Below are 12,605 nucleotides of genomic sequence, written 5' to 3' on the forward strand. Positions count from 1 at the left end.
AAAAAATTCTGAATTAGTTATTTGCAGTCAATTATGCTTTAAAGACTTTTAAAAAATGGTTCTAACAGTACCAAATTAGAGTTCTTTGGTTTGTAACAATAGCAGAACCCTTTTTATAATGTTCCATAAAGAACCATGGCTTGAAAGTGCTATACTGTATACTGCAGGACATTTATAGTGTTATATAACTTTTTAATTACATTTATTTTCATTAATATTAGTATTATTAGTCTTATAATTTCTTGTAGGTACTTTTATTTTTATTGATGTGAAAATGACAGTGCTCTAACAACAGAGTTCTAATTCATAAATGGCAAATGACATTGATCATGAATAAATACTTTAAGTAAAATACAACATAGAAGCAGGAAAGAGTAATGAAGACCAAGTTCCAGTGAAATGTCTTCATAATTCTCTTTGATGCCTTTTAGTCTATTATTTTATGTACGTGTATATACAGTGGGTACGGAAAGTATTCAGACCCCCTTAAATTGTTCACTCTTTGTTATATTGCAGCCATTTGCTAAAATCATTTAAGTAAATTTTTTTTCCTCATTAATGTACACACAGCACCCCATATTGACAGAAAAACACAGAATTGTTGACATTTTTGCAGATTTATTAAAAAAGAAAAACTGAAATATCACATATTGAAACAGTACCATGGTACAGTTGAGACCGCCATTCTTAATGCTCTAAAGCTGGCTAACCATTTATTGCAAATGTAATAAATGACAGTTTTTTAGCAATTTTTTTTAAAATTCTGATTTATTTATTCGCTTTATTTAATTCAGATTCAGTTAAACACTATAGGAACAAAATATTTAACACTAGAAAATGTATGGCAAACTGTACAAATGTAAACATAACAGTAAAAATAACAATGTAAATTGACATGGAAAACAACGAAAACAGCAACAAAAATAAAGTCCACTCACTGACTACATTGCCAAACACACTCGCACACACTTGCATTTGTGGTTTACGGGGACTCTCCATAGGCGTAGGCTAATGGTTGTTATACTGTACAAACAGTATTTTCTATCGCCCTACACCTAAACCTACCCCTTACAGAAAACTACTGGCAATTTTTGAATTTCATAAAACCCCGTTTTGTATGTTTTTTAAGCCTGTTGTTTTACGGGGACACAGGAAGTGTCCTCATTGTAACTGTCAACAGACATGTTTCAAAGAGATGTGCATATTTATGTTTCTGTTAAAAATTAATGTCAATTTGAGTTCATTTATTGTTTAAAAATATTTGACTAAAATGTATGTACGTGATATTCAAGTTAATAAGTAGAGAATGTATTCCCTTAAAATGTTTAAAGTTAGGGGTTCTTTAAGAAGAGTTACTATTGAAGCGTAACAGGTCACATGACCAGGTTGAGTTGAACACGGAACCGTTGATATGGGTTGAAGTAACATGGATGCAGAGAAACTAATGGTATGCAGAGCCTGAAAAAGAGTACCTTTATCTGCATGGTCTAAGAGGGCGCACACGGTAATTAATCTTTAAATCTGGATTTTTTGCATGTGTTGAAAAGGACTCAACCTAAATGGATATTTTGAACATTATATGTTTTATTTCTTGTAGTTTTCACGGTGTCTGCTGAAAGAGACAGAGACAGAGAGACCAATAAACAACAAAAAGACATCTGTATGAAGCGTGGCTATCATTTCATTAGACCAGTGCAGTTACACTCATAAACCATGTTTATGTTGTAGTACCCATGTCATTATACACATTTGTGTCCTCATAAACCATATATACCAGTACACACACACACACACACAGAGATATTTCTTACATTATGGGGACATTCCATAAGCGTAGTGGTTTTTATACTGTACAGACAGTATATTTTATTCCTCTACATACCTGTATATTCTATAAACCTACCCATAAACCTATACCCATTACTCAATTCTGTATGATTTATAAGCTTGTTTCCTCATAGGGACCTAACAAAATGTTCCCATAAGGTTAGAATTTACTGGTATTATACTTGTGGGGACATTTGGTCCCCATAGCATAGGTAATACCAGTACACACACAAACACACTCTGAATATGCATTTTATTTTCTGATGGAACTGTTACTGCATAGATATAAAGGGTGTGTCAACTGTACCCACTTTACCACCTTGTATATTTCACAAAATACTATGTTATCCTTTTAATATTCATGTTAGAAATAATATGTCCATTAATAATATGTAACTGAGGTATTTTTTAAGGGACTTATATTTTGACCGGTTGCCCCGTTTTCAGTATGTTTGCGGGATATGCAAAGACGTCTGGGGAGAAGAAGAGTGAGAGACATTACGAGCAGACACGCCATGATCGCTGTGTGAGAAGTCTGTATTTTTCCGCCTGAGATTTAATGGAAGACAGTCAGTTGTATACGGTCAGTTTGAGTTTCGTGAGTTTAGTGCACACTGACATTATCGTGTAAAACTGGAGACGTAGTTGAAGCAGAAGTTCGGTTGAGTGCATCATCGGATGGAGAGCGGTGTTGGAGACTGGCTTTGAGCACGAGAGAGAGTTGCTGGAGCCGTGAGGTTCATTCAGAACTGTTGTTTTTTGTCATTTCGACTGTGAGCATTTTTTAGAGTTCTGCTGTTTTTACAAGTCATCCATGAACTGTGTTATGGAGTGAGAGACATTGATTTCTTCCTGAGAATCAATTAAGTGCACTTGTTAGTGCGCGAGGATGCGTTTTTGAACTGAACGATAGTTTTTAACGGAGTGATTTATTATTGTTTTTTCGTTTTTTTTTTTTGTGAGTATTTTTGCAATTTTGGGAGAGACTGAAATCGTTACGATCAAGTTTAACTTTCGAAAATCCCTTTGTGAGAAGCACTGCAAGTCAGACCCTGGCTGTGTCCGAAATCGCCCCCTATACCCTCATTCACTATTCCCTACATTAGGTCACTAATTCAGTAGAAGGAGTGAATGAAAACAAGTAGTGGATTCGGACACTGAGTGCACCGGAAGGAATGCTGCTTTTGCATAGTTTGTGCATGCTGTTTATTAATCATTTGAAACTAGCAGCTCCAGTAGTAAGATTAAAGGATTTATCTTGAACTCTGTCACGGAAATTGTATAAACCCTAATCAAACAATTTAATAATCAATTTACAATGAATTTATACCCGTGTTGTACATTATGCTGTACGCCATGGATGAGCGCTTTGTAAAAATGAACGGATTGATTATTCAGCTGCGGGCGCCATCTTCTGGTGAGATGCGGGATTCGGCGCGTGACTCTCACGGTGCATTATGGGCATTCTCTAGCCGTTGAGCGTGCACCAGTTGTACACTCGTTTTTGCAGTGCATTGTGGGATTGAATGAGTGCACTCGAGAACGTCCACTATGGTTTCGGACACCACTAAAAAATGGCTGTTCCCTCAAATAGTGCCCTATTTCGGCGATTTCGGACACAGCCCCTGTTTAGGTGTGTTGCGTGCGTCCTGTGGTTGAGCGCCATTTTGTTCCAGAGAGTTCCGAGTTCTTCCTGGGCCCTGCTGAGACTTCTCTTGTTTTTTGTTTATTACCCTGCCATCCTTACATCTCACTGTCCTGTCTCAGCTGTTGGTCTCATTGTTGCAAGTCATCTCGCAAGTCATCGCTGCTACAGACTGGTATAAGAGTATGTTATAAATACACACAAACACTTTACTGATATTGATTGAACCGAACTGAGTGTTTGGATGAACTGAGAGTGTCAATTTGAACTGTGACTGGGATAACTGAGTCAAAAGGAAACAATCATTAATTGATTCATAAGAATCGTTTTAGTGAAGTCACGAATGTTTTCTATTTGAAGTGAGTTATTTGAAGTCAGCCATTCAAACTGAACTATAAGAGTTTATGTGATCCATCCAGTGTTGTTTGTAAATCAGTTTGTGTCCTGATATATTTAGTGAAACTTATATTTGACGTGTTATACAGAAGTGTTTGAAATTGTTAACCTTTTGGAAGGTTTACCAAGGTGGAAAAGAAATTCCAGAGAACTTGTTTTATTTTTTTTATTTTTCATTGTATTATTTTATTCTATTGAAACAAATCAAAGAGACGAAAATCCATTTTCCTAAGGAAAGGAAAAATAAATTGGTAATTGTTAAAAGCAATACAGTTGAAAGTTTTTTACTTACCTTGGAGTAGGGGCGTCTCACTTGCACTATTAGGTTTAGGTGGGTGGGAATGTGAATTTGAGTTATCACTTTACATAACACGCTTATACTTCAGGAAGCCACCGTATTGACACCTACTGATCTGAAGTCAACACTACCTATTCCTGTCGTATATTATACAATAGTGTAAGATAAAACATACACACACTGTGCATATTGAGACTCAAAGCACCAGAGTGGGGACCAAGATCCTTTCACTCTCAAGCCTTCCAGGGTAACATTTTAATTTTCCTACGGAACAAGACTTACAGTTTCATTATATTTGGCATCACGAACAGGATAGAATTAGTGTTTAACTTTTTTTGTGTGTGTCACGAGTCCCAGGCCTACAAGCTGAAGAATGGCAGCGCTTGAGGAACTGAAGAAGGAGATGGCGGAGATACAGAGGCGATTTGCAGAGCAGGCGGGAGCACTTGAGTAAGCCAGAACCGAACAAAGAGATGCCCTGTCACTAGCAAGAGCTGTCATTGAGCATCAAGCCACCGCACAATCGACCCCAGCTGCCATTTATATACCCAGGGACAGAAAACTTCCAGAGTTCAGCGACCGTTCAACAAATACAGAAGAGTTAAGCATCGAAGAATGGGGTGCATCAATGAAATCTGTCTTCCAGGTAATGAGAGTACCTGCAGAAGATCGTGTAGAGTTAACGAAACAACATCTTAAAGATGAAGCCAAAGCGACAGTGAGGTTTATGCTGGGTGACAGTGAAATGTCTGCTCACGATATCCTCAAAATTCTAATAGACACATATGGAGACAAAGTGCCAATCAGAACCAGACTAAAAGATTTCTACGAGCGTAAGCAAATGCAAGGAGAGACGATACGCTCCTACGCGTATGACCTACAAGAGAGACTCAGCCGAGTTCAGCGCAGGGAGCCAAGCAATGTTCCAGATGCCAAAAGTGTGTTAAATGAGCAGCTTGTCCTGGGCCTTCGAGATGATTTCCTGAGGCGTGAAATGAAAAGAGGAGTTAAAGAGAACACGAGTTTGACTTTTGTTCAGGTAATGCAAGCAGCAATCCCCTGGGCTGAATAAGAAGAGACACAAATGCCAAACAATCCAAAACCCAGCCCCCGTGTTAGAGTAGTTAATGCTGATGCAGAACAAGCTTCCTCTACGTTAACGCTGGAAAAACTGCATGAAGCCATACAAAAGATTGCTGCCCGTCAAGAAGAACTTTACCAGGCCGTACATGGTAACAGCAGTACGACTTCAACAGAGCCGTCCAAAAAGACAACCCCTAAAGGACAGCGATGGCCGATACATCTGTTATTCGTGTGGCGAACCTGGGCACACTAGCAGGTGCTGTTCACAAGGTGCTGAGGCAGCTAAGGTGTCTGATCAGTCTCGACGTTCTACAGGGATGGCTGAAACTAACATAGGAAACGTTCCAACAAGCACGACACAAGCCAGCTCTGGGCCGTCTATGATAAGGAGCCATATAGCTGAATGGACCGACGAAGCAACGGAGACATTGAAAAATGGCGCATTTGGAGATTGTTTGACTTGAAGTTAGAATAGCTGGTGTCAAGACAAACTGCTTGCTGGATACAGGCTCAGAAGTGTCCACTATTACAGAGTCACACTTTAGGAAGCACTTTGGAGAGCAAGAGCTAAAATTGTCATCTGCTAACTGGGTCAAACTCAGGACTTTAGGGAATCATTGGAATGAATATTATTAGTGAGTTTAAATCGTTGTTCATCACAAGAGAGAGCATAAAGATAGCCAACAAATATGGGTAACCCACAGAAGCAAAGATAAGAGTGGGTGCTGGCAAGTGTCGAGAAAACTGAATCCCTGAGTCCTGACGGCAAGATTGGGTTTGTCAAAGTTGGTGGAAAGCAGATCATCACCATCCCTTCACTAAGTGAGAAAGTGTTTGAAGGTCGTTGCAGAGTGCCACCTAAAGTGAAGTGCCAAGTATTAATTGAGCACACCACTGGTGTGAGTCTACCCAAGGGGCTCCTAGTGGCCAATGTGCTAACAAAAACTGAAGGTGGTAAATTTCCTAATGAATTCAAGTGAGCGGACCATCGGACTGAACCCAAGATGCAGAGTGGCAGTATTGTCTAAGCCATGGGATGTGTTAACTGAGAGTATGCTGGAATTTGAAGAAGAGGAAGGGGCGCTTCATGTTAGATGAGTGGCACATGTTCAAGCAGTCGAAGTCTCTGACAATCCTCCAGTTCAGGTGAATTATGAATTGCGGTCGAGTATTCAAAAAACACGTGCAGGACCTAGTGTCACAAGGCATCCTTAGGGAGAGTGCGATTCCCTGGGCATCCCCGGCAGTGATAGTTGTGAAGAAAGACAGCAGTGTGCGCTTCTGTTGTGATTATAGAAGGTTAAATCAAGTCACATGCAAAGACGCATACCCGCTTCCCAGAGTGGAGGAATCTCTGGACGCACTGGGGAATGCTCAGTTATTCTCCACCCTAGATCTGGCGGCCGGCTATTTTCAGGTAGCTGTGAGCGAGCGTGATAGTGAAAAGACAGCAGTCACTACCCCGTTTGGACTGTTTGAGTGGACACGGATGCCATTCGGGCTATGCAACGTGCCAGCCACCTTCCAGCGCCTTATGGGGGTAGTCCTTGGGGATTTGGCCTTTGATGTTCTCTTGATATATCTGGATGATATTATCATGTTTTTCAGAGACTTCAAGAGTCACTGTGAAAGACTAGAGCTTGTGTTTGACCGACTGAAACACCATGGCCTAAAGTTGAAACCAAGCAAATGCTTCCTCTTCAGATCTGAAGTGAAATTCTTGGGTCATGTGATCTCCTCTGAAGGAATCAAAGTTGACAGTGAAAAGGTTAGTGCCTTGGATGCTTGGCCTGTCCCTAAGAGTGTGAAGTGAGACAATTGATTGGATTCATGAGTTATTACCGACGGTTCGTTCCAAAGTTTGCTCAGATAGCAAAACCATTGCATGTGTTATTGGGCAGCAAAGACAAAAGGAAAGCCTCTGAATTGTTCATGTGGAGTAGCGAATTCCAGATCGCATTTGACAAATTGAAACAATGCCTGATGTCACCACCTGTCCTCGCTTACCCTGACTTTGGCCTTCCGTTTATCCTCACAACAGATGGGAGTCACCATGGCCTTGGAGCTGTATTGAGCCAAAAGCAAAGGGGAGTAGAGCGCGTCATCGCATTTGGTAGCCGAGGCCTGAGAGGGTCAGAGAGATATGACAAATACTACAGTGCGTTCAAATTGGAGTTGTTGGCCCTTAAGTGGGCTGCAACAGAAAAATTAAAAGAGTATCTGATGTTCTCCAAATTCACTGTAATCACTGATAGGCCTGTCGCGATAATTAAATAACCGTCTAATAGTTTTTGCTCTACAACATGGGATTATTCAATACATGCTGATTAACTTTTATCATAGTTTATAGTTATATGGAAACGAAAGTGGTTAACATTCAACCTGTTCTTTATCATCAGTAGAATTATTTGTGATTTAAATTTTGTGACTGGGACTTTCTTTCTCTTTTGCTGTGTTAAGCCCTTAAGGCTTCGGATGCTTTCACTTTCGAATTCGCGATCTTTTTGTCACTGTTTTGCTTACATACATCTACACATCTTTTATTTTTTTAAGACTAAAACAAAAGATGGATTCATTGTTATTCTTAATTAAAAAGCACAACAACAATAAATCAGTAAGAACGAATAAGATGAGGCATGGCACACACCACATGCTGTATTATATACCGACTAATAAATTACAGAACGTTTAGCAAACACTGAGGAATCAAATAAATAAAAGAGGGCCTCCATAGCGTAATGTGACGTAAACCGCAAAGATAGCACGTTTTTCAAAAATGAAAACAAAAAGAAAAGTAAAGCTAACGGTGACGGTGCTTGCATGTTTTTTCCCCCACAAAAATACCAACATGTTCACCTTCTCTAGTTTAAGAAGCGGTCTTTTACTTGACTTTCGCTTGAAAACCATCCATCCTTTCCTCAATATGCGCATCATTTTTGATGATATATTCCCATTATAATACTTTTTAAGTTCAAGGAAGGAAGGAATTATCACAAATAGAAAGATTATTAGAAGACCTAAAACAGACAATTAATCTCAATAACCGTGACTATTTTTAGACAATTAATCGTCAGCCAAATTTCATAATCGTGACAGCCCTAATCACTGACCATAATCCACTGCGTTATCTGGAGACCGCTAATCTTGGAGCAGTCGAGCAACGCTGGGTGGCTCAGTTGGCGAAGCTTAATTTTGAGGTTTTGTATAAACCTGGAAGGCTGAACACCAACACCAATGCTCTGTCGAGGATTCCCTCCAGAGAAGTCCCTGAACAGGAAGACAGAGAAGGATTTCATCCGACTGAACTCTGAGGAAGTTTGTGCATGTCTGTGGCCAGCTCAAGAGTCAAAACAGGGAGAAACTGACGTTCAAGTGGCTGTACAAGCATCCATCAAGAAAGTCATGAATGGTTACAACTGGAATGAAATTAGAGCGTTGCAGAGAAGTGATCCCTTCATAGGTCCCATATACCATGCTGTATCCAAGAACGAAAGACCGAGCCGAGCAAGACCACAAAGTATGCTGCCAGAGTTGAAAAAGCTTTGCAGAGAGTTTGAACGTCTTCAGCTGCATCAGGGAGTGATGTTTAGATGTATCCTTGACCCAAGGGATGGAGAGAAAATAAGGCAGCTAGTTGTTCCAGTCTCCTTATGCCGTTCAGTTTATGACAACCAACATGAACATGGAGGTCATTTTGGAGAGAGGAGTACTCTGACATTGAGACGAAACTACTATTAGCCTAACATGTCTAAAGACGTCAAAGGATGCATAGAACAGTGTAAAATATGTACTCTTGCAAAAGACGTCTTTCCAAGAATCCGAGCCCCAATGACATGCAGCAATGTCACCGCTCCGCTAGAGTTCTGGCAATGGACTACACCCAGCTGGAAATGTCATCAGGAGGATATGAAAATGTACTTATTCTGACTGACATGTTCACCCGATTTACAGTTGCCGTCCCGACCAAAAACCAAACAGCGAGTACCACTGCAAAGGCCCTCATTAAACATTGGTTTGTCTACTATGGCTGTCCAGCATGTCTGCATTCAGATCAGGGAAGATGTTTTGAATCACAAGTGATCAAGGAACTCTGTAGAGTGTATGGTATCGGGAAGAGCCGTACAAGTCCCTACCATCCTCAAGGAAACTCTCAATGCAAGAGGTTCAACCGTACCATGCACGACATGCTGAGAACATTGACACCTGAGAAGAAGAAAGACTGGAAAACTCACTTGCCAGAGCTAGTGATGGCATACAACAATCACGTTCACTCATCCACTGGCTATTCTCCTTTTTACTTGATGTTTGGGAGGGATGCGCGCCTTCCATTAAATGTTCTGGGTGGAAAGGATTTAGAGGAGAGTGATGCAGAAAACTTTGACGATTGGGTGAAGAATCATCACAGCCGACTAAAAACTGCCGTAGAAGTTGCAAATGTAGCCGCACTGGAAGCCTCTAAGAGACGAAAGAGAGTGTATGACCGCAAGTCCTCTGGAGCGCTTGTAAGGCCTGGTGACCGTGTGTTACGCAATCACAAACATAGGGACAGAAATAAAATTCAAGAAAAGTGGGAACACACAGCCTACATTGTAGTCAAACAGAATCATTCAGACACACCTGTATTCACTGTCAAACCTGAAAAGGGGGGTCCGTCCAGGGTAGTACACAGAGATCAGCTCTGTCACTGCACATTTCCTTTGTCATTATCTACTACACCACATAAAACCAGATACAGACCTATAAACCAATCAGATTCTGAAACAGAATTCCCAGATCTTATTTGTGTTCCAGCCACTCCACTTAGGCATGACAGAGATGAAGGGTTGGTTCGGAGTGAGACACATGATGTAGATTTAGGAGGGGATGTAGTGCAAAAGCAGGAAAATGTGGCACAAGATGTAGCCCCAGAAACTGAGTTGGAGTTACAGGAAGTTTCGGATGATGCTGACATTTCAGATGTTGAATGTGAAAGTGTTCCAGAGCTCAGACGTTCTCAAAGACAAAACCGTGGTAAATTACCTGTGAGGTATAGAGATGATTATCTGATGAAATAAGGTAAAAATTAACTGAGATTGTGATGGAAAATATGTATGAACTTGTTGAAATTTGAAAAGTTTCAAAGAATGTGTATTTTGTTGCACTTTAAAATTGTGTTGTTTATGTTCCAGAGAGACTTGCTAGATATGTCGATGGTATGGCAGGGTTTCGCAGGGGGAAAATGTAGCGGAGGTATTTTTTAAGGTACTTTTATTTGGATGTGTTTCCCCATTTTCAGTATGTTCGCGGGTTTTGCAAAGAAGACGTCTGGGGAGAAGAAGAGTGAGAGACGTTACGAGCAGACACACCATGATCTCTGTGTGAAAAGTCTGTATTTGTCCGCCTGAGATTTAATGGAAGACGGTCAGTTGTATACGGTCAGTTTGAGTTTCGTGAGTTTAGTGCACACTGACATTATCGTGTAAAACTGGAGACGTAGTTGAAGCAGAAGTTCGGTTGAGTGCGTCATCGGATGGATAGCGGTGTTGGAGACTGGCTTTGAGCACAAGAGAGAGTTGCTGGAGCCGTGAGGTTCATTCAGAACACTTGTTTTTTTTGTCATTCTGACTGAGCATTTTTTAGAGTTCTGCTGTTTTTACAAGTCATCCATGAACTGTGTTATGGAGTGAAAGACATTGATTTCTTCCTGAGAATCAATTAAGTGCTCTTGTTGGTGCGCACGGATGCGTTTTTGAACTGAACGATATTTTTTCATTGAGTGATTTATTATTGTTGTTTTTTTTTGAGTATTTTTGCAATTTTGGGAGAGACTGAAGACATTGCGATTAAGTTTTACTTTTGAAAATCCCTTTTTGAGAAGCACTGCAAGTCAGACACTGTTTAGGTGTGTCGCGTGCGTCCCGTGGTTGAGCGCCATTTTGTTCCAGAGACTTCCGAGTTTTTCCTGGGCCCTGCTGAAACTTCTCGTTTTTTGTTTATTACCCTGCCATTCTTATGACATCTCACTGTCCTGTCTCACCTGTTGGTCTCATTGTTGCAAGTCATCTCAAGTCATCGCATTCAAGTCATCGTTGCTACAGACTGGTATAAGAGTATGTTATAAATACACACCAACATTTTACTGATATTGATTGAACCGAACTGAGTGTTTGGATGAACTGAGAGTGTCAATTTGAACTGTGACTGGGATAACTGAGTCAAAAGGAAACTGAATCATTAATTGATTCATAAGAATCGTTTGAGTGAAGTCACAAATGTTTTCTATTTGAAGTGAGTTATTTTAAGTGAGTTATTTGGAGTGAGTCATTTGAAGTCAGCCATTCAAACTGAACTATAAGAGTTTATGTGATCCATCCAGTGTTTTGTAAATCAGTTTGTGTCCTGATATATTTTGTGAAACTTATATTTGAGGTGTTATACCAGCAGTGGCGAACTCCGGTCCTGGAGAGGCGCAGCCCTGCAGAGTTCAGCTCCAACCCTAATTAAAACTCACCTGCCTGTAGCTTTCTAGTAACCCTTCAGACCTTGATTAGCTTGTTCAGGTGTGTTTGATTAGGGTAGAAGTAAAACTCTGCAGGGCTGCGGCTCTCCAGGACTGACGTTCGCCACCCCTGTGTTATACAGAAGTGTTTGAAATTGTTAACCTTTTGGAAGGTTTACCAAGGTGGAAAAGAAATTCCAGAGAGATTTTTATTTTTCATTGTATTATTTTATTCTATTGAAACAAATCAAAAAGACAAAAATCCATTTTCCTAAGGAAAGGAAAAATAAATTAGTAATTGTTAAAAGCAATACAGTTGAAAGTTTTTTACTTACCTTGGAGTAGGGGCGTCTCACTTGCATTATTAGGTTTAGGTGGGTGGGAATGTGAATTTGAGTTATCACTTTACATCACACGCTTATACTTCAGGAAGCCACCGTATTGACACCTTCTGATCTGAAGCCTACACTACCTATTCCTGTCGTATATTATACAATTGTGTTATATAAAACATACACACACTGCATATTGAGACTCGAAGCACCAGAGTGGGGACCAAGATCCTTTCACTCTCAAGTCTTCCAGGGTAAAGTTTTAATTTCCCCTACGGAACGAGACTTACAGTTTTGTTACAAATAGACAGTTGAAATATCACAAATATAATTTTTTAAAATAATTATACAGTAATCGATGCGTGATGACACAAAGGCATGAATAATAGTCTCCAGGTCCTTAAAAGAGAGAAATGTTTTCAGTTTAGAAATAATTCTGATTTGATAAAAGGCAGCCTTCACAACACTAGTAACCTGTTTATCTAAAACTAGGGCTGAATCCATTATAACACCCAAATTCTTAACATGATCTGACACTCACTTATC

The sequence above is a fragment of the Sinocyclocheilus grahami genome, unplaced genomic scaffold, assembly GCF_001515645.1.
Source record: "Sinocyclocheilus grahami isolate Dianchi unplaced genomic scaffold, SAMN03320097.WGS_v1.1 scaffold225.1, whole genome shotgun sequence".
Classification (NCBI taxonomy): domain Eukaryota; kingdom Metazoa; phylum Chordata; class Actinopteri; order Cypriniformes; family Cyprinidae; genus Sinocyclocheilus; species Sinocyclocheilus grahami.